This window comes from Peromyscus maniculatus, chromosome 21 (genome assembly GCF_049852395.1).
Source record: "Peromyscus maniculatus bairdii isolate BWxNUB_F1_BW_parent chromosome 21, HU_Pman_BW_mat_3.1, whole genome shotgun sequence".
NCBI lineage: Eukaryota > Metazoa > Chordata > Mammalia > Rodentia > Cricetidae > Peromyscus > Peromyscus maniculatus.
Genome location: NC_134872.1, coordinates 28,237,378 through 28,261,469, shown reverse-complemented (window position 1 = coordinate 28,261,469; position 24,092 = coordinate 28,237,378). Strand labels below are relative to the sequence as shown.

Below are 24,092 nucleotides of genomic sequence, written 5' to 3'. Positions count from 1 at the left end.
ATGAATGTGTAGAGCCTGCTCTGGAGCGATGGGTTTCAATCCTGATAGCATGTATGAACCATCTAGGGAGCTTAAAAAAATCCTGATGGCCAAGTCCCACCGTGTGAGATTATGACTATATTGGTCTCGGCACAGTCTGGACATCAGGACTGCCAAAAGATACTTAGATGATTCTAACCCAGCCTTAGTAAAGACCAAGAGTTGCTATCTGAGAACATTGAACCTCACTAGCCCAGGACAACTGGGAGACGGCAGAAGCTGCTGGCTGCTACCTGCCACACACCAGCTCACCAGCAAGGCCACACAGACAGGAAGTGCTAATCTTTCCCTCCTTCCATTTCATCCTTCTTTTGACTAAGGGTCAGACTATTAACTCTAGATCTGAGCTCTCAGAAATCTTCCTGCCTCAGCCTCCCCAGGGCTGGGATTATAAGCAAGGACCATGGTGTCCGCCATGGGGCAGAGTCTCTGGCTGACTAAACACAGAGGCCAGAAAGAATAGGTCTGTGTACCCACCCTGTGCTGACTAGGACCAGGTGCTTGGGGAACTTCTAAGACTGTAGGTGTAGGATTCAGTCAAAACCAGCCCCCCAGATGGACATGAGCGGAGCCGACAAAGTGCTTGTTTAGCAGATGCAAAAACCTGGGTTTGATGCATAGTGATGTCTTTTGTAGCTAAGTCTCCCTCTGCCTCCCTTTTCTAAGGACTGTTTTGTTCTATTTGGGGTGACTCAGCTAATCCAGGGCACTCTGCCTTCCCCAAACCCTTAAATGACACCCACAAAATCCCTTCTACCACATAAGGTAACACATCCACAGAGGTTCAGATACAGACAAAAATATGTGGTGCTGAGCCTTCCACAAACACCTGCCTCTTTGAGTGGGGGGGTACTGTGGTGAGGTGCTAAACACAGTCAGTTAGGAGGCCCAGGGGTGTCTAATCCCAGCTGAGTATGAGATCCCTTAGATGGCAAAGCCTGAAACTGTCAGTGCCCCGAAGATCCACTGTGAGGAAGGGGTTAACATTAGCTCCCTGAAGCCTGTGGGGATACCAGAGTAGGCTAACTGTAAAAGCTCCAAATTCAAGGGACATCTATGCCCGTTATCCCACACCTGTTAGCACCAAACCTCAGGACCCAGGAGTCTGTTCCATGATGCTTGTTGAGGTGGGTGAACTGAACCATTCCAAGGGACCCCCCAAGAGGGGGATGAATGAGAAGGGTCAGAACCCAGAGAATGAAGAAGAAAGAGATCCTGTGGGCAGACAGAGGGTAAGGCCTCTGAGTTAACCTCACACCCAGCACTGACTGCCTAGGGGTGGGGGCAGGGCTGGTATCCTTCTCCTCCCCCAAGTCCAATAGGAGTGAGGGGACCCAATCTAGCCATCAAGGGGCCATTGTTACTGGAACAGAGGAGGCTCTGTGCCCACTAACACTCTCCTCCTAGCTGATCTGCTCCCAGCTGAGCTGGCTGCTAGCTTAGGGAATGAGGCCAGGGAGGGGCTCAGGGGACCCAAAGCTACCCGGGACAATCAGTGTTGGCACTGAGAGCCCCACAAACCAGTCTCAGAAGCAGACAGGCTTCAGTGCTGGGAGAACTCTCCAGGTAGAACTGGAAAGCCAGGGATGGCCAGTGAACCCCCGCAGACCCCAGTGGAGACAGAGGGAGCACCTCCCCACTGGGAAGTTATGCCTGACCTACCATCTCCCCCTAGAAAAATAGAAATGTGAAATCACTGAGTAAATGGTGCCTTTCATAGCCTCTAGAAGTGTTTTCAGAAGGCTGGGTGGGGGGCTTTATGTTCTGTGGGTTGGGGATTCCAGAGGCAGGTCATTCAGCCAGGGCTGGGCACAAGTGCCCTTTGCTTGGAGCTTTGAACACTCTGCACTCTATATAAACGGTGTAAGCTAGATTTTAGGAGGACGGTGCTCAAGATGCCCAAAGATACCAGGTAGGGCCACCAGGGACCACCTTGACAATCCAAGATCATCGTTCCCTCTTGTGCTAGCCATCATCCATTCTCAGCTGTTCCATAAAGCAAACCCAAAGGAGTCTGCTGGCTAAAATCAGTCCAGGAGAAAGCTGGGCATGATGGCATACATCTACAAGCCCAAGATGGAGACCAGCCTAGGCTATATATATACATACAGCGAGTTTGAAGCCAACCTGAGTTACATAACAAAACCATTTCAAAAGGGCTACCAGACCTCAGCCTCAGTGGTACCTCAGAATTCTGTGGTATGCAAATCTTTGGGCCAGGCCAGCATCACCAGCAGAACTCTGGAGGTAGAATCTGGCAGGCTGCTCCCATAGGTCTGAGGCGGACCCAACATACACTAATGATCAAGATCCTATCTCCTGCTCTCTCCCGCTAGGAGTCATGTTTCAAACTGAAGGATGCGCAATCTATTTAGTAACTCAGGTAAGCTCTTGTCCTCCTTTTTCATCTTTTTCCACAGAACGATCTTGTATAAAACAGAAAAGAGCAGAGCGCCTCATATGTGTGTCAGAAGGATACATACATGGTTTCGAAGACTTTCAGTTATGTGTATCTGTGCTGAGGTTTCAGTTCGAAAAACCTTGAAAGCCAGTGTTTTACCCTGAGTGCTCGTCAAGACTGGCTCCTCTTTTGCGGTTTGCCTGAACGTGGTTTTTAAGGCGGTGGCGTGAGAGTCCCTCTAGCCCCACACAGCACAGCCATGTCCCTTCAGTCCCATACAACACAGTGGGTGGTACACAAACAAAGACTACTTCCAGGATAGACAGCTCTTTGCAACATTGTCCCAAATTTAGATCAAACTGTGTACTTACCCTCATCTTGGGGTTGTGCCACAGATCTGTCATCCTAACTCTCTGAAGGCTGAGGCAGGAAAGCCAGGAATTGAAGGCTAGCCTGGGCTACATTGCGAGACCCTGTCTCAAAACAACAAGGGTTTTTTGTTGTTGCTATTTTTTGTTTTGTTTTTCGAGACAGGGTTTCTCTGTGTTGCTTTGCACCTTTCCTGGAACTCGCTTTGGAGACCGGGCTGGCCTCAAACTCACAGAGATCTGCCTGCTTCTGCCTCCCAAGTGCTGGGACTAAAGGTGTGCACCACCACCCGGCTGTTGTTTGTTTCTGAGGGCCAGTGAGACCTGTTCAGTGGGTACCAGAGCTTGCTGCCAAACCTGACAATCTGAATTTGAGCTCCAGGACCCACATGGGTGGAAAGAGCCAACAGGTTGTCTCTGACCTTCACACCTGAGTCCGTGCATCTGTATGGATGCACATCACCTTCCCATACACAAAATACATAAGTAAATGTAAAAAAAATCATAGCCGGGCAGCGGTGGCGCACGCCTTTAATCCCAGCACTCAGGAGGCAGAGCCAGGTGGATGTCTATGAGTTCAAGGCCAACCTGGTCTACAGAGAGAGATTCAGGACAGGCACCAAAAACTACACAGGGAAACCCTGTCCCGAAAAACCCAAATAAATAAATAAAACCATACTTTTCCTCATGCACGTAAAACTTTCTGTCCCCTGCCACCTACCTGTCCCTGTGCGGTTTGCTGGTGCTGGACCAAATAGTTAATCAGCCACATGGAGTGGAGGAACTGGGGTGAATGGATTATACTGGTTTCTGTCTATGGCTGTTGAACTGTGTGCCAGGCCTCTGCCATTATGATCAAGCGAATAAAATAACCACTCTCAAAACGCTTGTAAGGAGTTGCACAGGGAAACTGTCCTCAAAGGAGAGCAGGCAGGCGTTAACCCCGGGTGGGTGCAGCCATTCAAGCAGAGCCCAAACCCTACCTACATGTCTTCAGAGCCGTCCGGCATCTGGCTCCACAGCCAGAGCCAACACCCCCCCCACCCCCCCCACCCCCGGGGACTAGCACCAAGCCCCTCCACTCCCTTCAGGCCTCTGGCACTGCCCAGTCATCACAGCAGCTGGCTGGACAGGCTGGACCCTTCCCGCCACCCTGCCCTTCATCGTCTGGACAAGAAACATTGGTTCAGAGAAGTTAAGTGATCTGCCCAAGGTCACCTAGCTGAAGAGTCAAGGCCACACCATGAAGGGCCAGGCCTCCTGGCTCTGGCTGGACATTCCTTCCTGGCATGTTTATCTCCAGGTCCTCTGCGCTTATCATTGTCACTCTTAGAGGTGACATGCATGTGCTGTCGCCACACAGACAGGACATGTAGGTGAGTAAGGACAGAAAGTAACAAGGAAGGAGGCCGGGAGGGAAAATGTGTCTGGTATGCTGTTGAACTTCACCTTGACACTCTGTCCCCTGTAGTGGGTAGCCATTCCAGCTTTGATCTGAAAGTTCCAAGCCCCATTGAGGCTTCCGTAACTGTCACGCCTACAAGGCAGGGCCAAGGGAGGACCCCGAAGACCCAAGATCCAGATGCACCAGCTCTCTTGGTTCCTGGACCCTGGACGCTGGAGGTAGAAGGAGCAGAGTTCTCCAGAGAACACCGCCGGACTGCGCTACGTCTCTCCCAGACCCTGCAACCTACCTATCCCTTCATTTGTAAGTTACGCCACTAAATAAACCTCCCTTTTAACTACGTGGAGTGGCCTTAATAATTTTGCCAATAGTCCCCAAGATCAGACATGAGGTGGGGGAGAGCCTGGGGGAGGGGGGTCCAGACATCACTTCCCTGTGCCTTGAGTGCTCCTGATTTTGCCCCACTGAAGAGCCCCCTTTGCCCCCCTCATCCCCCAACAGGCCACCTCTAAAGGCTCCAAGGAGAAGTGTGTTTCCCCATCTCACAGACTGCCCCTTAAACTTGAGGGAGCTCACCTCAGAACTCTGAAGCTTCAGCCACACATGAAAAAAAAAAAAAAAAAGGGAAAAACTCTGGCCAAGGCCCCAGGAATGATGATGGCCAAGTGGGGGTTCCTAGAACAGTACCCACTCAAATGTCAGGGGTGGGGGACGGGGACAGCCACACAGTTACCCAGGCACTGCCGGGAAAGCTGTGGGGGGATAAGGTCATCCATAGCCGAAGTGACTGAACAGAGCACCAGTCCAACCCGCCTGCAAAGCCTGCTCACTTGAGTTAGGAAGCCATGGCTGAGCCTGGAGGGTGCGAAGGTCCTACTCTGTGGACTCGTTCCTCTTCTATCCACTGGAGATGGCAATGTCCACATCAACCGGCCTCTTCCCACGTGTATCTACTGTCTGCTTTTCCTGAACACTCTGTCTTTGCACGTAGCTCCCCCAGGACGGGAGGGGCTTCCGGACTTGTGGCTAACTTTTTCATGCTAAATTTTATGGTTTTTTTTCCTCTCCTCAGATGGAGCTGGACACCTGTGTTTAAGAGTACCTTTCTCTGAGGCAAGAGAAAGGATCTCGTTTCCCTCGTGGGGATGGGTCACCATTTTCCTGTAGCATTTTTACTTATATTTACATGTGTGTGTGCGTGTGGAAGTCAGGAAAACTTTTGGAAGCTGGTTCTCTCCTCCAGATGTGGGTTCCAAGGTTCAAACTCACACCCCATGGACTTTTACTCTCTGGGTCATTAAAAGCCCTCCTGGAGCAGTTTGTAGCTTTAAAGGCCCTCTATAGATACCTAGGGCAGATCTCTTCTTCACCCAGGCTGCCTGCTAACCCAGCCCTGACTCTCTTTCTCTACAGAAGGGCTTGGAAATAAATTGCCTTCACAAACGGCCTAACGATGATTACCCAGAATGCAGCACAGGACCATGGCACACTCACCCCGGGGTCTGCAGGCCTGAAGCCTTTTGTGGTGTCCCATCCTCTTCAGTGGCTAGGTCACCGTACCCCAAATCCAATTCTATGCAGTTGGCCCAATTCCAGTGACCCTTCTTCGGGGATTTCTGGGAAGTGTCCCCCTTCCCAACCACACCAAGAAGCCTGGACTGGCAGGGGCCTTTCGTGTCTCCACCCTCCCCACCCCCTAGTCCTTGTGGGATTCGGCATGGTAAAACCACCCAGGCCCGTGTCTCCCCTCCTTTCTGCCTCTGCTCAGTCACCACATTGGAATTTCTGGAGAGTCCTTGCTTCCCCGCGCTGTGCTGAAGGCTGGCTTTCGTTAGTTATCGGGGCAGCTTCCGTTTGTCCCCTAATCTTCCCCGTTGGCGTCCGATTCTAGGGTATCTCCTCATAAATTCAAGGCCTATTTAAATAGCTTTTCTGAGAGCCAGGCATGGTGGTGCGAGCCTTTGATCTCAGCACTTTGGAGGTGGAGGCAGGAGGATCAAGAATTCAAGGTCATCTTTGGCTTCACAGCTTTTGAGGCTAGCCTGGGCTCCGTGAGACTCATTTAAAAACAAGAAAGGCTTGTAAAACAGGAGAGCTGGACTTTAGAGAGACATGCCGTCCCCTTAGTAGGCAGGCAGGAACTGGTCTTGTTTTTTATTTTATTGTTTGTTTTAACTTTTATGACAAGTAAGAGTTGTCCCTGGTACAATGTTGAAAAGGTTACGTGGTGAATTCCCATTCCTATGCCTGGCCGGGGCATTCAGGACGGTCTACACAGGCAACCAATAATATCGGGGATTTTTGTTTGGTTTGGTTTTGGTTTTAGTTCTTCATTTTTTTTTTAATTAACTTGGTAGCACTGGGATCAAACTTAGGGTTTTACCTATGCTATGCAGGCCCAAGTCTCCAGTCCCAGCCACCTGTCCCCTTGGAAAGCAACTCAAATTCTACTCCACAGAGCTTCCTGTTTTAAATGGAGATACAACCTGGAAAATAGTTGGGACCAGAGTTAGCATGGGGGTGCTGCACATTCCCACTCTGTCATATACTTATCATCTATGATCGTTGCTAAGTGGGAATCTGCTGGGGGAGGGTCTGTATGTCAAATGCTCTGATTGGTCAATAAATAAAACACTGATTGGCCAGTGGCCAGGCAGGAAGTATAGGCGGGACTAACAGAGAAGAGAATTGAGAGAACAGGAAGGTGGGAGGAGTCACTGCCAGCTGCCACCATGACAAGTAGCATGTGAAGATACCCGTAAGCCACGAGCCACGTGGCAAGGTATAGATTTATGGAAATGGATTAATTTAAGCTGTAAGAACAGTTAGCAAGAAGCCTGCCACGGCCATACAGTTTGTAAGCAATATTGTGTTTACTTGGTTGGGTCTGAGCGGCTGTGGAACTGGCGGGTGATAGAGGTTTGTCCTGACTGTGGGCAAGGCAGGAAAACTCTAGCTACGGGAATCTACAGTTTGGCCCGTACAAGCCAAGGGTCAGGGGCTCCTGTGGCCCAGTACTCTTCGAGTTTCGAACCTCTCCCAACTCTCTGGCCCACTTCCACTTTCAGGAGTCTCTCTCTCTCTCTCTCTCTCTCTCTCTCTCTCTCTCATTCTCATTTGTTTATTTTTCTTTCTTTCTTTTTTTTTTTTCATTTGTTTGTTTTTCAAGACAGAGTTTCACTATGCAGCCCTGGCTGTCCTGGAACTCACTCTGTAGACCAGGCTGGCCTCGAACACAGAGATCCCCCTGCCTCTGCCTCCCACGTGCTGGGATTAAAGGCGTGCACCACTGCCAGCGCTGCCGCTGCCTGGTACCTTTCTCTTTTTAAATAAACCATCTCTGTCTCCTCTGTTCATGGAGTTCTGCTTCAGTTCTTTGTCCCTGGACACGAGTACCTGCAAATTCCAGCAGGTGCTCTCTCACCTGTATGGATGACTAAAGAATAAAGTGTAAAGGAGAGAGGACCAAAGAGCCCATCACTGCCCTTTGTCAGAGGGCCATGCTGGCCTCTGCCTCCAGGAAGAAAGTGACCCTCGGTCCTTGTGTATACAGAGAGGGGACTCAGGTCTCCTTCCTCCTTCTCCTTCCAGCTATGGGAGCTCGGTCAGAAACGCCTCCCTGCCTCGGTGTTCTCAGTTGGGAAACCAGGCTAACTGGGTCTCCCCTGCAAGGTGGTTGGAGGGTGTAAAGGTGCCATTCTGTATGGAGCTGGCACAGACCCCTTTCCCGCCTCTGGCTGAGGGCAGCAGGAACAGAGCTTTGAGTTCCAGCAGCAGCTGCAGCAGCCTGGCACCCTATACCCACAGCCTGGGCCGAGGAAGCTGGCACTCCGCCCCAGCCTGACTCATATTCTTTTTCCAGGTCTGACCCACCAAACCCTGGACAGGCTTCCCTCTGACACATGGAGAATGTGCCTTCCTGACGGAAGAATCAGCAAGGGTTTAAACAAATCCGTCGCCCAACTCTCCTGTCCACAGACTTCCCATGATCAGAGAAGCCGCGGCTCTGTGCCACCTCCTGCCTGGGTCCACAGTCTCTAGGGAAGTGAAGAGCGGCCCATCCAGACATGGGAACTACCCTGGGTCTCATTGTTGGCATCCGCAAAATGCTATTAGATTGAGGCACATAAAGCAGTTGGCCAAAGATGCTGAAACAAAAGTCTCTCAGACACTCAGCTGCATCCTTGGAAACAGGGGCTTGATTATCAAATTCTCACTCCCATCTAGGACACAGCTTACTGTTGGGCACAAGGCCCACCAGCTTCACTTTCTGAACACTGACCCCTAGGCTAGACATGAGGTTCAGTGGGTAGATATATACCCAGCATGCACAAGGCCCTGGGTTCAATACACAGCAACCCATAAAACCAGACATGGTGACCCACACTTGTAATCCCAACATTTAGGAGATGGAATAAAAAAATTCAAGGCCATTCTTGGCTAGATAGTGCTTGAGGCCAGCCTGGTGTCTCCAAAAACAAACAAACAAACAAACAAGAAAACACGAACTCTAATAGACCAGACACCTTTCTCAAGGAAGAGAGACTCTGAAAATTCAGCACACAAGTTGGGCACCATGATGCTGGCCTGGACTCCTCACAGGACAATAGGAAAGGTGGGAAGGTGGGAGACCGAGGCTGGGAAGGAGAATGCAAGGCAGGTTGTGGCCCCTGCCACCCGGGGGTGGAAACCCGCCCTCCCGCCCTGGTAGGACTATGGACACTGAGGTCTCCAGGAAACCCAAGAAGGGCAGACAGGCAGGTAGGCAGCAGACAGAGGGATGCAGTGATGTCAGATTTTCCACCAATGACTCAGTGGTTTGCCCTGGGCTATGAATAGCGAGCTTTATACTGTGGCCTCCAGGCTATCCTGCTCTGAGTCGTCCTGGCTCCTCTCTCTTGTCACCTTCCATCCTCCCTGCTCTGGGGACTCACAACCCTAGTCTCTATACCCTGGTCCTGGGCACAGCCTCTGGCTGTCTCAGCCAGCCTCTCTAAGCTCCACTGTGAGGAGAGACCTAAGCCCAGATAAACCCAGGGAGTCAGGCCTGGCTCTGAGTCCCCGCGGCTTGGTAGCCTCAGGCAGGGCTACTCTGCCTCCCTCTGAGCTGTGGTTTGCTCAACTGAGAAACGACACACTGCTGCCAACCTTGATAGGTTCAGTGAGGACATCAAGCATGTAGCATGCCGCAAAGGATGTCGTGCCAAGGATGACATCTAATGGGAGGTAAGATACAGACTCAGTTTACTTCCTAACTGCTTTAAAAAATTCATACCCAGGCATAGTGGCACATACCTGTAATCTCAGCACTTAGAAGGCCAAGGCAGGAGGATGGCCACATGTTGGAGGCCAAGCTGGTCTACATAGAAGGCTTCTAGCCTAGCTAGGACTTCATAGCTATTTCAAAACACCCAAAGGAAAAAATATATGTGCATATTACATATCTATAAATGTACACACACACACACACACACACACACACACACACACACCTGTATATAAAACAGCTCACCTTGCTTGATGCTGTGTACTAGGCTCAGCTCTCGGCACTTGTATAAAAATGTTTTAGAGTTGGTGAGAAATGGCTTAGGTGCCTGGGGCCAGGCCTGGCACCCGGGTTCAATCTCGAAGACACACAAGTCTTGACTCCTGCAAGTTCTTCTCTGGCACACACACACACACACACACACACACACACACACACACACACACACACACACACACACACAGTAAATAAATAAATGCAATAAGAAAAAGCCTTACATCTTATTCTCACATCACCTCTATATGCTGAGTTCCATTAGTGGGGAAACCGAGGCACAGAAAGGTTCAGCAATTTGGCCCTGGCCACACTGCCAGTAAGGGTGAGCAGGACTTCCCAGGCAGGCAGATTGACTGTAGAGTCTGCGTGTGTAGACACTATCCTGTTTTGTCTTTTCTTCTTGCATCCTGTGAACAGGTCAGCCTGGCGGCACTCCTCTCTGGCCCTGCAGGCAGCCCATCTGAATGTCCTCATCTCTGTGTTTCTCTAGGGCTTCCTGCATGAGGAAAGCCTTCTTGAGTTCTTATCACACACGATGCCCCTCTCATCTCTTTCCCAGAAAGAAGGACCTTCCATGATCACCAGTCCACCTTATGCAAGTGTTGGGTAAGACAAGGTGTGAGATCCCTGAACCCCAAAATCCAGCCCCACAACTTCTAAAAGAACAAACTGGGAACTACATGTGCAACCACAAAGCAAGTGGCTCCTCCCCACCCTATGCCTCAGTTTCCTCAAAGAAACAACAGCCCCAGAGGCCTGCATTGCTTGGAGATCAGGATTAGACCATGCAAAGGTTGAATGAGCACCTACAGAGAGGACAGACTGGGTACTGAGGGCTTATGGGGCTGAGCAGAGCCTAGTGAGCACCCATTCATGAACCAGCAGCATAGCACAAAGAGGTATCCTGGGCAGGCAGGCAGAGATGGATGGATGGGTGGATGGATGGGTGGGTGGATGGATGGGTGGATGGATGGGTGGATGGATGGGTGGATGGATGGGTGGATGGATGGGTGGATGGATGGGTGGATGGATGGGTGGGTGGATGGATGGGTGGGTGGATGGATGGGTGGATGGATGGGTAGATGGATGGGTGGATGGATGGGTGGATGGATGGGTGGGTGGATGGATGGGTGGGTGGATGGATGGGTGGATGGATGGGTGGGTGGATGGATAGATGGGTGGATGGATGGGTGGATGGATAGATGGGTGGATGGGTGGATGGGTGGATGGATGGATGGAGAAACCTCTCAAGGGTTTCAGGTCTATCCTCAGGATCCTCGCCCAGGTCTCACTGAGTAATAAATAGACAGGTCATATATTCCCCTTGCCATTCCCTGTCACCCCCATTTACCATGACTCCCCTTTGCCTACTCCCTAGCAGGATCATCCTGGCCTGGAGCGGCCTACCATCTCTGGCAGCTGCTTCCCTCCGAGTCCTGCTTCACATCTACAGCCCGTCCAGTCTGTACTCAGACACCACACAGTATGCTCCCAGCATGCCATGGGACAATGCTCTCAGCACAGGAGACACAGATGAGTAGGGCAGGACCATCCTGTTGTCAAGAGTCACTACCCAGCTGAGACCACTGGCCACAGAACTAACAGCCACCCATGCTGCAGGATAGCACAGACATTCAGGCTCTGTGATGGGGGCTACCCAGCCGGGCTTCCAGGAGAGAGTGGCATGCATGCCAAGGGGAAGTATGCCAAGGGGAAGGAGAGCTGGAGGGGGTGTCCTGGGCAGCCAAAAGGGCTGTGCGGTGCCCAGGGAATGAGGGGAGGCTTGGAAGTCTAGACGGGAGATCAGGTGCAGACAGAAGAGGAAGTGTTCCACAGATCACAAGCCATGGAAGCCGCCCAGGGCTCTGCATTATTGGAATGGCCATGGGGAAACTGAGACCTTGGCTGGCCCTCTTCTCCTGGCTTATTAAGTCACTGGTGCAGATAGTAGGCTTGATAGAGATTGCTGTATGATCTGAAAATGCCAACTGGGGCTGGCCAATGGATGCCAGGTCAGACTCAGGGAGCCAGAACTATACCTCCTCCTGAGGTGCCCACAGTGACATGTGACACCAACCCCCTGGAGCTGGTTCCTCAGTTGGATCCTCAGGCACGTTCCGACCCCTTCCTCTAGGTACAGCCACATCAGGACAAATACACACTGGTGATGTCATGGTAGGGTAAAGATCTGCTAGCTTGCCAGCCGTGGATGTGGGCGGCACAGCCTGAAAATGGTGGCGGAGCCGGTGACCAGCTCAGGAGCTTCCTGGGAAGCCAGTGAGGGCATGTGGAAAGGATCTGGCATAGCAACTATTGCAGCTTCTAGTTCCTGTGGACCCTGCCCTCAGACATCAAAGCAAGCTGACAAAGGAGTTGGCAACCCAGGGAGTTAGCATTTGCGAATGGGACAGAGGAGGTCCATTCATTCTCTGAGGAGATGATCTCCCTCTTGGGTCAAATGGCTGCTTGGAGTTTCTTCAGACTTGGGCATCTGCCCTTAGCACTCAGGCCTTTGGCTGTCTCCAGAGGAGAGCTGAAGACCACAGCCAGCCCAGCCAGCCCAGCCAGCCCGGCTAGCCCGGAGTGGGGTGCCTTGAGCTGTGAAATTCTTTGCTGAAAATTAGCACAGTTGCAGCTGCGGGGGTGGGGAGCATTTATTTGCAAAATGTTTCCTCAGCTAGCATTGCTTTGGCTCAGCCACACTAGCGCTTTCCAGGATCCTGCAGATGGCGAGACAGCTGGAGAGGAAGGGAGACTGGGCAGCAGCGAGGGGAGCGTATGGGTGGGGCCAGCTCCCAGGTAGAGTGGAGCTGGCACAGGCACCTGGATGTGAACACCAGGTGCATACCAGAAGCCCATCATCCTGCAGAGGCACTGGTACTATCTAGGCTGTGATCTGTGATATCTGTGTGTGTGTGTGTGTGTGTGTGTGTGTGTGTGTGTGTGTGTGTGTGTGTGTGTGTGTCTGTCCCTATCTGTCTGTCCATCCATCCATCCATCCATCCATCCATCCATCCATCCATCCACCCACCATCCACCCATCCATCCATCCATCCATCCATCCATCCATCTATCCCTCTCTATCTCCAGGGTCTCATAGCCCAAACTGGCTTCAAAGTCTCCTTGTAGCCAAGAATGGCCTTGAACTCCTGATTCTCCTGCGTTTTCCCCCAGAGTGCTGGGATTAACGGCATGCCCCACTATACCCAGCTGTGACCCAGAACTGTGCTCAGAAGTTCACTATGTAGATGAGATCCAGGGGGACAGGGTCTGCAGCCCCACCTGCCTCTGGCCTTGCAGGCTTCCCTGGCTAAACTGGGAATTCCATGTAACCCCGTTTTTAAACTGCCGCTGAAGGAATTCCACTAACTCTCGGAGGGGTTCGCTCCTGCATTGTTGGAGCTGCCCGTGGGTAGACAAGGCAGTCTTCCTAATAGATTCTAGTTGATAGTCTAACACAAGGAGATGCTCCCAAATCGAAGACCCAGGGTTCATCAGTGGATCATGTCATCACTGACATGTGGGGATCACTGGGATGCCCTGTACCCTCAGCTCTATAGACAGATGGCACAGGGGTGTGCCAGGAGGATGCCAGTAATAACATATCTAGCATTCACTATGTCCAGTTCTAACCTCCATATACACTGGGACTCACAACAGTCAGCCACACCAGGGCACTGTTCCTGGTCCCTTCTTATAGACCCAGAAAGGATGAAAGGGTTAAATAGCTCGCCAAAAACTGTTCTTAAGTATCACATAGTTTACCTGAAAAATGAATATGGCATTGAATTTGGGGGTCTGGGTTTGTAGACATTTGTGCCTATAAATGTTTTTGGAGTCTATCTACGCGTTTTGTGTTTACTTAATATTTTTTGTGTGACGGCATACGTGTGTGTGTGTGTGTGTGTGTGTGTGTGTGTGTGTGTGTGTGTGTACATGCATTTTTGCCCAGTGTGAAATGGTTTGTATGAGGTTGTGGGGCTGACCAGCCCTTCCTCCCCACCAAGTCTGCAGGGTGGGTCTGGGGAGGGGGCTCACTGGTAGAGAGTTTGCCCAGTGAGTGTGTAAGGCCCTGAGTTCCACCCCCAACACCAAAGGAGGAAAAGCCTGCAGAATATGGAACCCACCCTATGACCCCCTTCTCCAGCAGCCTGGTGGCAGCAGTACTGAGCACCCTCAGGCAATGCCCTTCTCCCAGGCCCCCCCAAGTGTTGGGTCTATAGACTAAGCTCACCCAGTCACACAGGAGAAGGCTCTGGAACTCTTCTTGGCCCTGAGTTGGATATCCTGGGCACTGGGAACCTGCCTTCACCTAGAGCCCACCTCCATTTCTTATGGTGTGTGAACTTTCAGTTTACTAATAAGTTGCAGTTACCATCAGAGGGTCAGCTACCTGTCTCAAAGACCCAGAAAGTCCACTTAGTGCTTGCTCTCTGTGAAGCCGTGGGTGACCTCCCACCACCCACCCAGCCCCAATGGACCCAATTCTGGGACAGTTTTGTCAATCCAGGACATATACAAAGGAAATGAGTACATGGTCCCTGAAAGTCTTTTCACAAGTGGGCCCCACCTTGGAGAAAGATGTGACCTGAAAATTAACTTTGGTCTACCCACCCTGAAGCGATGTGTGAAATGCCCCAAAGCTGGCAAAGAGCCCTGGTGTTCTCCACCCTCCTAAGTAGCCGCCTTCCTCCCAGACTACAGACGTACTCACCCAGACGGAGCTGAGCTGCCCTAGGCTGTCCTTTCTCGCCCAAGTTCTGCCTGACCCCGACCACCAGCATCTAGTCCAGCAGCTCAAGGTTGGGCCTGGCCAAGATGCTCTCCCCGGCTTTTGAAGCGAAGGGGATGGGGCGGGGCAGGGAAAGGCAGGCATAACCCTCCAGCAGTCCAGGCTGGCCCCAGAAGTGGCTATTTACTTGTGGCCACCAGGGGTGGCTAAGTGGGAAATTGGTTTGTTGGTTTTCCACACTTCCTCCAGACTTCCCACAGACTTCCCTGGTGATGAATTGCCCGGAGTTTAGAGAAGCCCTCAGTGCTCCAGCACACAGCCATCTTTGTGAGAAGGTAGCAGCACTCGGGAGGAGCCAGGCCGATGCTGGAAACGGACGGAGGGGATCCCCCTGGCCAGCTCCTCCCTCCACACTGGCTGGGGACCAGGAATAAGCAGCTAGAGTTGGGACAATGGAGGCGGAAGGTGCCTGAGCCTGCAGAGACCAACACCCTGTTCCCCACCACCCACACCCAGCTGTGGAATCCATGCATTTGGAGCAGGGCAGGCGGCTTCTTATCCTCTCCTCAGGCCTCAGAGAAGAAAGGGTGATAAAAATCGGTCCTTAAAGCGCTGTTGAAACGTGGCTTCCTGAGACTGGAGGTTACTCTGCCTCTCTGAGCCATCTCCAGCAGAGAAGATGCCCTCGGGGAAGCTTCCCAGCAACAGCATGGTCCTTCTCTGCTTCACCCATCACTTGATAACATTCCCAGCTCCCAGCTCCCTCACGTGCCAGGCCCCAAGATGGGGGATGAAGGGACAAAGATGGCCAGCCCCTGTCCTCGGTGGGATGGTCTTCATTCCCAGTCCTCCAAGTTCTGCCAAGTTAGGGCAGAAGGCTCCTGGTGCCCTACGTTCACCCAAGGCCTCTTGCATCCTTTTAAGGCTACCTACTTTTCTCATACCGTGGATGCCACATCAGAGGCTCTGGGTAGACAAAAATCCTGCCCCTGAAGGAGTGATCCTAACCCTCAGAAATTGGAGGAACAGGATATTAGATATTCTAACATCCCAGATGCCCAGCCTAGGCATCTGCAGGGGGGCGGGTACTGAGTCAGTGTGGCAACAGGTCCCCAGCTCATGAGTTTAGACATCCACTCTCGGTCCTCACGTCCTCTTGGGCCCAATGGGATCAGAGAGCGGATGCTCTGTGGACCCTGTGCCCACAATCACAGCTGGGGACAAGGTGAGCCATTGCTATCCCCCCCACCCCCACCCCAGCTGCCTGGCTCTGCCCCACCTATCCCTTCTGACGGTCTGAAGCCTCCAGCTCCGCAAGGCACACGGTATAGTCGTTAGGACAGCCACGACCAGGACCCCTTATGTTCACCACCAGGGGAGTGGCAGGGTGAGGAATAACTTCCTCAGATAAAACTTTATGCTCTCAAGGGGCAAGGGGGGCGGGGGGAAGGAGGATAGGGGACCCACTTAAGGGCAGGTGACCGACAGTTCAACCAAAGGACAGTCGTGAGGGACAGTTCTTGTCTCCATTCTCAGTTGAGTTGGGAGTTGCCTTTCATGGAGTTACTATACCATCCCCCTGCACTCACACCCGGACCTCCAGCTTCCTGACTCCAGAGCCACATGGAAGGCTCCAGGAGCTGGGTACCACCCAGCCTTTGGTTTCCAGGGCTCCACAGAGACTGTGGGAAGAGATAGGCAGTCAGAGGCCGCAGAACCAGGTTAGAAAGGATCACCTCTGTTTCTCCCTTGATGCTATGGAGGCCAATACAGACAGGCTGGCATGGTGTAAGCCAGCACAATTCTGAAGTCAGACTTCCCAGGTTCAAATCCTGGCTTGGTCTCTTACTAGCTGGGTGACTTTGAGGGCTATTTAATTTTTCTGAGGCTCAGTTTCCCATCTGTAAAAAGGAAGAGATGGAAGCGCTGGAGGAATGTAATGGCTTAAGGGGACAGTCTCTGTGAGGCTCCAGAAGCCATGACAAAGGGCGCGTGGGGGATGAGAGGGGACCGGCTACTGTAATCTACCCGGAATTGGGGTAGCCACGCACAATCCCCTCCTCTTTCCTCTGCGACCACAGGCCTGGCACTATGTGGGCATCTTACTAATCCTGGCATTTAGGGCCCTGGAGCGTACATTGCTGCTAGTCAATAGTCTTCAGGAACAGGATTGGGGACTGACGTATTTCTTCCCAGTGACAGGCCGAGACCACCCCTCCCCCATCTTTGTGGACTGTCCGTCCCAAACTGCTGGCAGCCCCAGTTCCAGGAAAACAGGAATGTTTCTGCCCCCCTGGGCAGCTCACACCCACTGTCACAGAAGAACAGACACGGATACGCAGTACAGGGACCGTGGTCACCCCTCACCACCACTGTCATGTGCTGCTGGAAGACGCTTGTAGCCACCTCTCTCCAGGCAGGCTAGCAGGAGCCAGCAGGGGTAGATGACCCAAATTCCGCGTGGCCCGGGGACTCCATCCCAGCATGTGCCTCTTTCCCACGAACTCACCTGCCCCCATGGCGAGGGCAGGGGGCGACTCATGGAGCGACTCATAACTGTCCACCACAGAGCTCCCTGTGTCTGCCAAATGGCTTACAACCTCTCCAGTCCCATCCCATCCCCACATAGCCAGATGCTGAAATGGAACCTTCCTCTTGTTCTGGGGAGGGAGAGGTGACCATGAGGCATGGTGGGACATACCACTTGGGTCTGTCTCTTCCCAGAAGAGACCAGGTGGGGCTTCCTTCAGCCAGCCAGGCCTTTTCCTCATTCAGCTGAGGCTGACCAGGCTCCGCTCACACCAAATCCACAATGCATTCATTACCGGTGCCATCAGCCGCCTGGCAGGCACGGACTAAGACTGTGCCCTGGACTGCACTAGGCTCAAGAAGATCCGTGGGACACGACAGCATACTAGTATCCTGGTGTAAGGAACAATCGTCTTCCCAACATTTTCCCAACAGATCGCCTGACTTTTGATCTCAGCTCAATCCATGGCCCCACATATATGGCCCATTGCTGGGACCCCCCCCCCTCCCCTGGAAATCCCTCCTAGGAAGTACATCCGCCGTGGGGGAAGGGTCTCTGCTTCTTTGCAAGGCCCTGTCACCGCCACCACGCAGATGTCAAGCGCAGCACCAGCACGCAGCCTTTTCCTCACAGCCCAAAGACCCCAGCCCAGAAGAACTCCTGAAAAGTTTCTGAATCACTGGCTCGGGTCACCCCACCTCGGCTCCGGAAGGGCTGCGCACACCCAGACGCCGAATTTCCACACCAAATCCGCCCTTGCTAGCCCCGGAGACGGCGGTGTCTGCTTCTGACCTCCCCGTTCATGGGCCTCAGTGGGTCCCAGTTACGACTTTCCAAAGCACAGAGAGTTAGTGGTCCCCTGATGTGGCGTTTGGTGGGGGGCGGGGAGAGGGGCGGGAGCTCCCTTTCATGGTGGAAGGAGCTGCGGGGACAGCCAAGAACCCAACCTGGTTTAAAAGTCCCAACCCTGCGCTCCCAGAAGCGTGCATTTTGGAGTGTGCAGAGTGGTCGGCGTGACGGTGCTGAGATCCTCGCCTGTGGCTCCTGCGGTGACCCGGGTGTGGGTACCAGGCAGATGGGAATCTGGCAGCAGGGGGTTTTCCTCGCTCAGGGAACTCCCCTCCCGCCCTCCGCCGGTCCCCTTCTTCTCCCAAAGTTTGGCGCGCGCTCCGGGATGCGGTCGGCTCCGGGCTGGGGCCCAGGAGGCGGTGCCGGGACGCGGGCGCCCCACTTACCCCAGCCGAGCCTCCTCCTCTCGGCGGGCGGATCCGATTCTCCGGAGGCCCGCGTCCAGCGCGGGCAGCATCCGCCCCCAACTGCGCCCTCCGCTCGGAAGATGCTGGGGCCGCACTCCCTACAGCGCCCACTCTGCGTCCCGGGCGAGTGCCGGGAGGGAGGCGCGGCCGGGCCGGTCCCCTCGCTGGGCGGGAAGCGGCGCCAGGCGGGCGGTGTCCTAGCCGGCGAGCGATCGGTCCTGTCCACGACCCCGATCCCGCTAGCGGTCGGCGGCGGCCTCCTGAATGGCAGCCAAGGCTCCGGGAGCCCCGCGCCCCTCCACCGCGCTCCCCGCCTCACTCCACACGCGTACCCGGCAACTTTGGGGCGTTCAGTGAAGTTGGCGCGGCCGCCCACCCGGCCTCTCCAAGAGGATGGAGGAGGCGGAGGACGCAGGGAGGAGGGAGGAGCCGGGAGGAAGGGCAGTAGCCCCCGCCTCGCCCCCCGGGAGCCTCGCGCTCCACGACCCCTCTGCGGGCCTTTGTTCCCGACGTGGCCGCGTCCCCGGGGACTCGCCCGGGCTGCTCCGATCCCTACCCTTGATGACCAGGCAGGGTGGAGCTCTGAGCCCCAGGGAAGGAGTTCAGGGAGAGCCTGCAGGGAGAGATACCCTGCTGCACCCCCAAGCTGTTGCCCACTCTCAGGGCTGAATGTAAGGATCTTCCTGTGTCCCTCTGTGGCAGAGGACGCTAAAGGATTTCAGAAAGTCGCCGCACTCCTTCCCTGGGCAGCCAACAGGTCACTGAAGTGCCCTTAGTGCTTTTTCACATACCCCCTGGGGTAAGATGCAGGAATGGTCCCAGCCAAGATGCCCAGAGGGAGCTGGAGCTACTTGGCATTATCTTAAGATCCCCTTGGACTGCTGGCACCCCTGAGGTGGGGGGCATGTCGCCTCTGTGTAGAGAGAAGTGCTGGGTCTGTACAAAGGCCCAGTTTCGCTAAGACAGCTGTAAAGGGCTCAGAATTGGAACACAGGCAGAATCTCAGGTTATGTGTTCCAATCCTGGTGACTTAGTCTGTCCTTGATGCTGCCCTGCCCAACTTTCTTCCCAGGACTTCATAGCCCTCTGCTATATTCAGGCCTAAGACAGACTTCCTGACATTTCATGGGCTCTTGTAAGGTTTAGATAGAATGGGCAATTCTCTATAAAGGAGAAGTGAGAAAAAAATTTTAAAAGTAAATACATAAATAAAAAGAAACTTGCAAATTTGTCCTTGGCTCCCCTTTGTCATGCTGACCATTTATGTCAGAAAAAGAAGCTCACAGCCTTGAGGCAGCAGATAAAGAGGCAGACAGAATGGAGTGGGACCCAGGCCAGTCCGGGACCGTCTTCTCAGGTCCCTGATTAGAAGGCTGGTAGACTCTGCCAACCCGCTGGATAGCAGGGGCCTGATCAACGTGCCCTTCACTATGAGGTGAGACCTCCAGTTTGCTCTCTACAGAAAACCCTCACTGGGGGCTGCCTGTGTCCTGCAACCTGTTGCAGAGACTGGAAGTGGAGGAAATTCAGACCCAGCTCACTTCTGGGGATCTCCCTAGCTCCCTCTCTCTGCATTGATCCCTGATTAGACTCTGCCCGAAGTCAGTCACCAAGCTCTTCTATGGGTCTGGAGTGCGCGCGCATGCGCGCGCGCACACACACACACACACACACACACACACACACACACACACACACACAGAGCCCTATGTCTTTTAGGTTAGCCCACCCACCCTTAAGAAACTGTCAATGAGATCCACTAAACCCTGTCTGCTGTCCTCATACAGAAAGCTTTCCCTCGGGGAACACGGGGAATCTTGGAGTTTATCAACCAGAAATTTGAGAGTACACAAAAGGCCCAAAGTTAGAACTGTCAGGCTGGAAATGTAGCTTAGTTGATAAAGTGCTTGCTTAGTACACCCAAAGCTATGGGTTCGGTCCCCAGTACCACAAAAATGTGAGTGTACACCTGTAATCCCAGAACTTGGGGGATGGAGGCAAGAGAATCAGAAGTTCAAGGTCATGCTCTGCTATAGGGAGTTCAAGGCCAGCCTGGAATATATGAGACCCTGTCTCAAAGTAATTTTTAAAAGACAGAACTACGTCATCAGCTTATTATAGACACTAGTGAAAACAGAGATATATATCCAAACCAGTGGTTCTCAACCTGTGGGATGACCCTTTCACAAATGACCTTTTCACAGGGGTTGCCTAAGACCATCAGACATATCAGATATTTACATAATGATTCATAACAGCAAAAAAATTACAGTTATGAAGTAGCAACGAAAATAACTTTATGGTTGGGGGTCACCACAACATGAGGAGCTGTATTAAAAGGTCGCAGAGTTAGGAGGGCTGAGGACCACTGCTCTAAACAAATGAAGTGAGAAAGCATGGTACCCACTCCAGGCTGAGGGAAAGTATCAAGACCACAGAGGACACCAGAGGCGCACAATGTGTGACAGCTGCCTCTCTGACCCCACCCTGCTCTTTGAGCTGAAGCCCTGATCTGGAATGCTCAGGAGGTGTGGGAAACACTCATTCACCAGGCTTTGGGATAGCGGGGCAGCTGGGACTTCAGTGAAGGCATCTGACTTGCCAGTAAGTGCAAAGGTCTAAGCCAAGTACTCCACTGAAAGAACTTCCATCCTAAAATACTCTCCAAGATCAGTGTACAGTATCACTCAACTAAGGAGAGGCTCCCCACTCTTCCTCCCCTCCCCCCTCCCACCCCACTATCTGAAAAACGGAAAGAACTAGCCAGGCATGGCGGTTCACATCTGTAACCCCAGCCCTCAGAAGGCTGAGGCAGGAGCATTGCAGTAAGTTACAGGCCAGCCAGGGATATATAGCAAGGCCTTGTATCAAATAATCATCATAATATTATAATGTATATTATATATACAATAATTATAAATGTCTCAAATTAATCTATAAATAAATGCTTCAAAACAAGTGGCACACACCTTTAGTTGTAGCACTTGTGAGGCAGAGACAGGATCTCTGTGAGTTTGAGGCCAGCCTGGTCTACATAGTAAGTTCTAGGACAGCCAAGGCTATATAGGGAGATCTTGCAGGTGGGTTCTGTTTCACGCAGGGAATGGCAGAACTTGGGACAAACCAGATCTCTGGGTGAGTTCTGGTCTCTTTTGCATAGTTTCACATTCTGCATGGATCAGTAACTGCGCTGGTATGTGCTCTTCTCAAAATAGTTAAGAGCAGAAGATACATGAGAAAACACACACACACACTCACTGAACGCTTCTGCCTGTGTCACTGGCTAAAGCAAACCCCATGGCCACGCCTAACATGACATCCCTAACCCTGAGGTATCGTCTGTCCAGCCAGGTATAAGTGGATAGAGCAAGGGGCAAAGGAGAGAGAGCAGTGGTCCAGGCTACCATAGAAAAAGGAGGAACAGGGGAGGGTGGGGTGGAAAGGGAGAAGGAAGAGGGTAATCGAGGCGGAGGAGCAAGATACCTCATTAACCCTGTTAATTTAAGAAAACACAAGATGGGCTGGGCATGGCAGCACGCACCTTCAATTCCAGCAAGAGGTAGGTGTATCTCTGTGAGTTCCAGGCCAGTCAGGGTTACATACTAAGATTGCGAAGGAAGGAAGGAAGGAAGGAAGAAAGGAAGGAAGGAAGGAAGGAAGGAAGGAAGGAAGGAAGGAAGGAAGGAAGGAAGGAAGGAAGGAAGGAAGGAAGAAAGGAAGGAAGGAAGGAAGGAAATACAAGGGACAGAAAAACATTGTTATTTGGTGGTGGTAGGTAGCGTGGCTCGTTTGCATGCTTGGATTTTCTTGTTCATGTTTGCTTGCTTGTACTTTGAGACAGGGTTTTACTGTGCAGCTCTGGCTAGCCTGGAACACTATGTAGATAGACTAAGATGGCCTTGAACTCACAGGGATCCACCTGCTTTACCTGGAGTGCTGGGATTAAAGGTATATGCTACCATCCCAGCTCCGCGCCTTCTAGTTTTATTTATTTTTTTTTTTTTTGTGATATATATTTTTTATTTTACAATACCATTCAGTTCTACATATCAGCCATGGGTTCCCCTATTCTCCCCCCTCCCACGCCCTCCCCTTACCCCCAGCCCACCCTCCATTCCCACCTCCTCCAGGACAAGTCCTCCCCCGAGGACTGTGATCAACTTGGTAGACTCAGTCCAGGGAGGTCCAGTCCCTTCCTCCCAGACTAAGCCAAGTGTCCCTGCATAAGTTCCTGGTTTCAAACAGCCAACTCATGGAATGAGCACAGGACTTGGTCAAAAATTTGTTTGTTTGCTTTTTTTTTTTGAGACAGGGCTGGAACTCACCATGTAGACCAGGCTGGTCTCAAGCTCATAGAGACCTCCCTGCCTCTGCTTTCCTAGTGACCCTTTAAAAAAATAAATAAAAGCAGAAATAGGGAGACTTTATTCCAAAAAGAAATCAACCCCTGACAGTGGAAATGGGCTGGTGAGCAGGGAAAAGCACATGCTTTGAAAGTATTTGTGAGAGAGTTTCTAGCCCAGGTTAACCTCAAATTTGCTATGTTGCTGAGGCTGGCCATGAACTCTTCCTGCTCTCCCTCCCATGTACCAACATGCCTAGCTCTTGTTTGTTTCTGGAGACAAGGTCTCGCTATGCTGTCCTAGCTGATCCGACACTCGTGACAATTCTTCTGCCTCAGACACTCGAGTGCTGGTGCTACAGGACATCTCCTACCACAGCCTGGCTAACATTAAAAGACTGACATCATCCAGTCTCTGGAAAATTCTATGGAAGACAAACTCGGGCTTCACAACCACCACCCAATAAAAATTGCAGAGGAGAGAGGAGGGGGGGATTAGAGAGAGGGAAACAGGAAACAGATGAAAAGAAACAGAAACAGGAAAGGAAGTTTCCAGGCATTGTGTTGGGAAGGTTATCTTTGTTTGTTTGTTTGATTTCAGTGTGAGGTCTCTCACAGGTCAGCCAGGTACACTGTCACCAATCTACCTCCCCTTTATTTTTCACTTTTTTTTCCCCTTTGGTTTTTGGATACACAGTTCCTTTGTGTAGCTTTGGAGCCTGTCCTGGAACTCACTCTGTAGCCCAGGCTGGCCTTGAACTCACAGATATCTGCCTGGCTCTGCCTCCCGAGTGCTGGGATTAAAGGTATGTGCCACCACCACCCGGTGCCTATTTTTCACTTTTTAAATTTAAAAAAAATTGTTTTTTGTTTTTTTTTTTTTTTTTTTGTTGGACAGGAGTGATGCATACCTTTAATCCCAGCACTCAGGAGACAGAGGCAGGCGGATCTCTGTGAGTTCGAGGCCAGCCAGATCTCCAAAGTGAGTTCCAGGAAAGGCGCAAAGCTACACAGAGAAACCCTGTCTCAAAAAACAAACAAACAAACAAAAACTTTAAACATTTTTTTATTTATGTGTGTATGCCACACGTGGGTGCATGTTCCCAAGGAGGCCAGAAGAGGGTGCCAGATCCCCTAGATCTGAAGTTACAGCCCACCCGATGAGCTGTCTCTCCAGCCCCTCCACCAGACTTTAAAAAATAATAATACTAATTCTTGCAGAGGTTTGGAGTTCAGTTCCCAGCACCCACTCCAGGCAGCTCACCACTTCCTGAAACTCCTGTTCCCCAGGATCGGACACCCTCTTCTGGCCTTTGTGGGCTCCCGCATGCATGTGGAACACACAAACTCACACAGGCACACACACACACAAATAAAAATAAATCTTTAAAGGTCTGGTAGAGTTCTCTTATTTAGAGTTTCAATTTTTTTCAAATAACATTCATGTATTTAGGGTGCATGCACACACAAGCCACAC

General features: G+C 52.0%; 1 protein-coding gene across 2 annotated transcripts in view; it reads right to left on the bottom strand.

Annotated features, from left to right (window-relative positions):
• Chst3 (carbohydrate sulfotransferase 3) overlaps nt 1-18,626 on the bottom strand; it is a 38,833-nt gene extending 20,207 nt beyond the window's left edge. The window contains exon 1 of one of the 2 annotated variants that reach the window (XM_006972686.4): nt 18,253-18,626. The gene's annotated coding sequence lies outside the window, so the exon portion shown is untranslated. Of the gene's footprint in view, nt 1-16,996; nt 17,013-18,252 lie in introns of those variants that run through there. The other variant, XM_076557197.1, reaches the window with a different exon arrangement.
• Between the last annotated feature and the right edge of the window lie 5,466 nt (nt 18,627-24,092).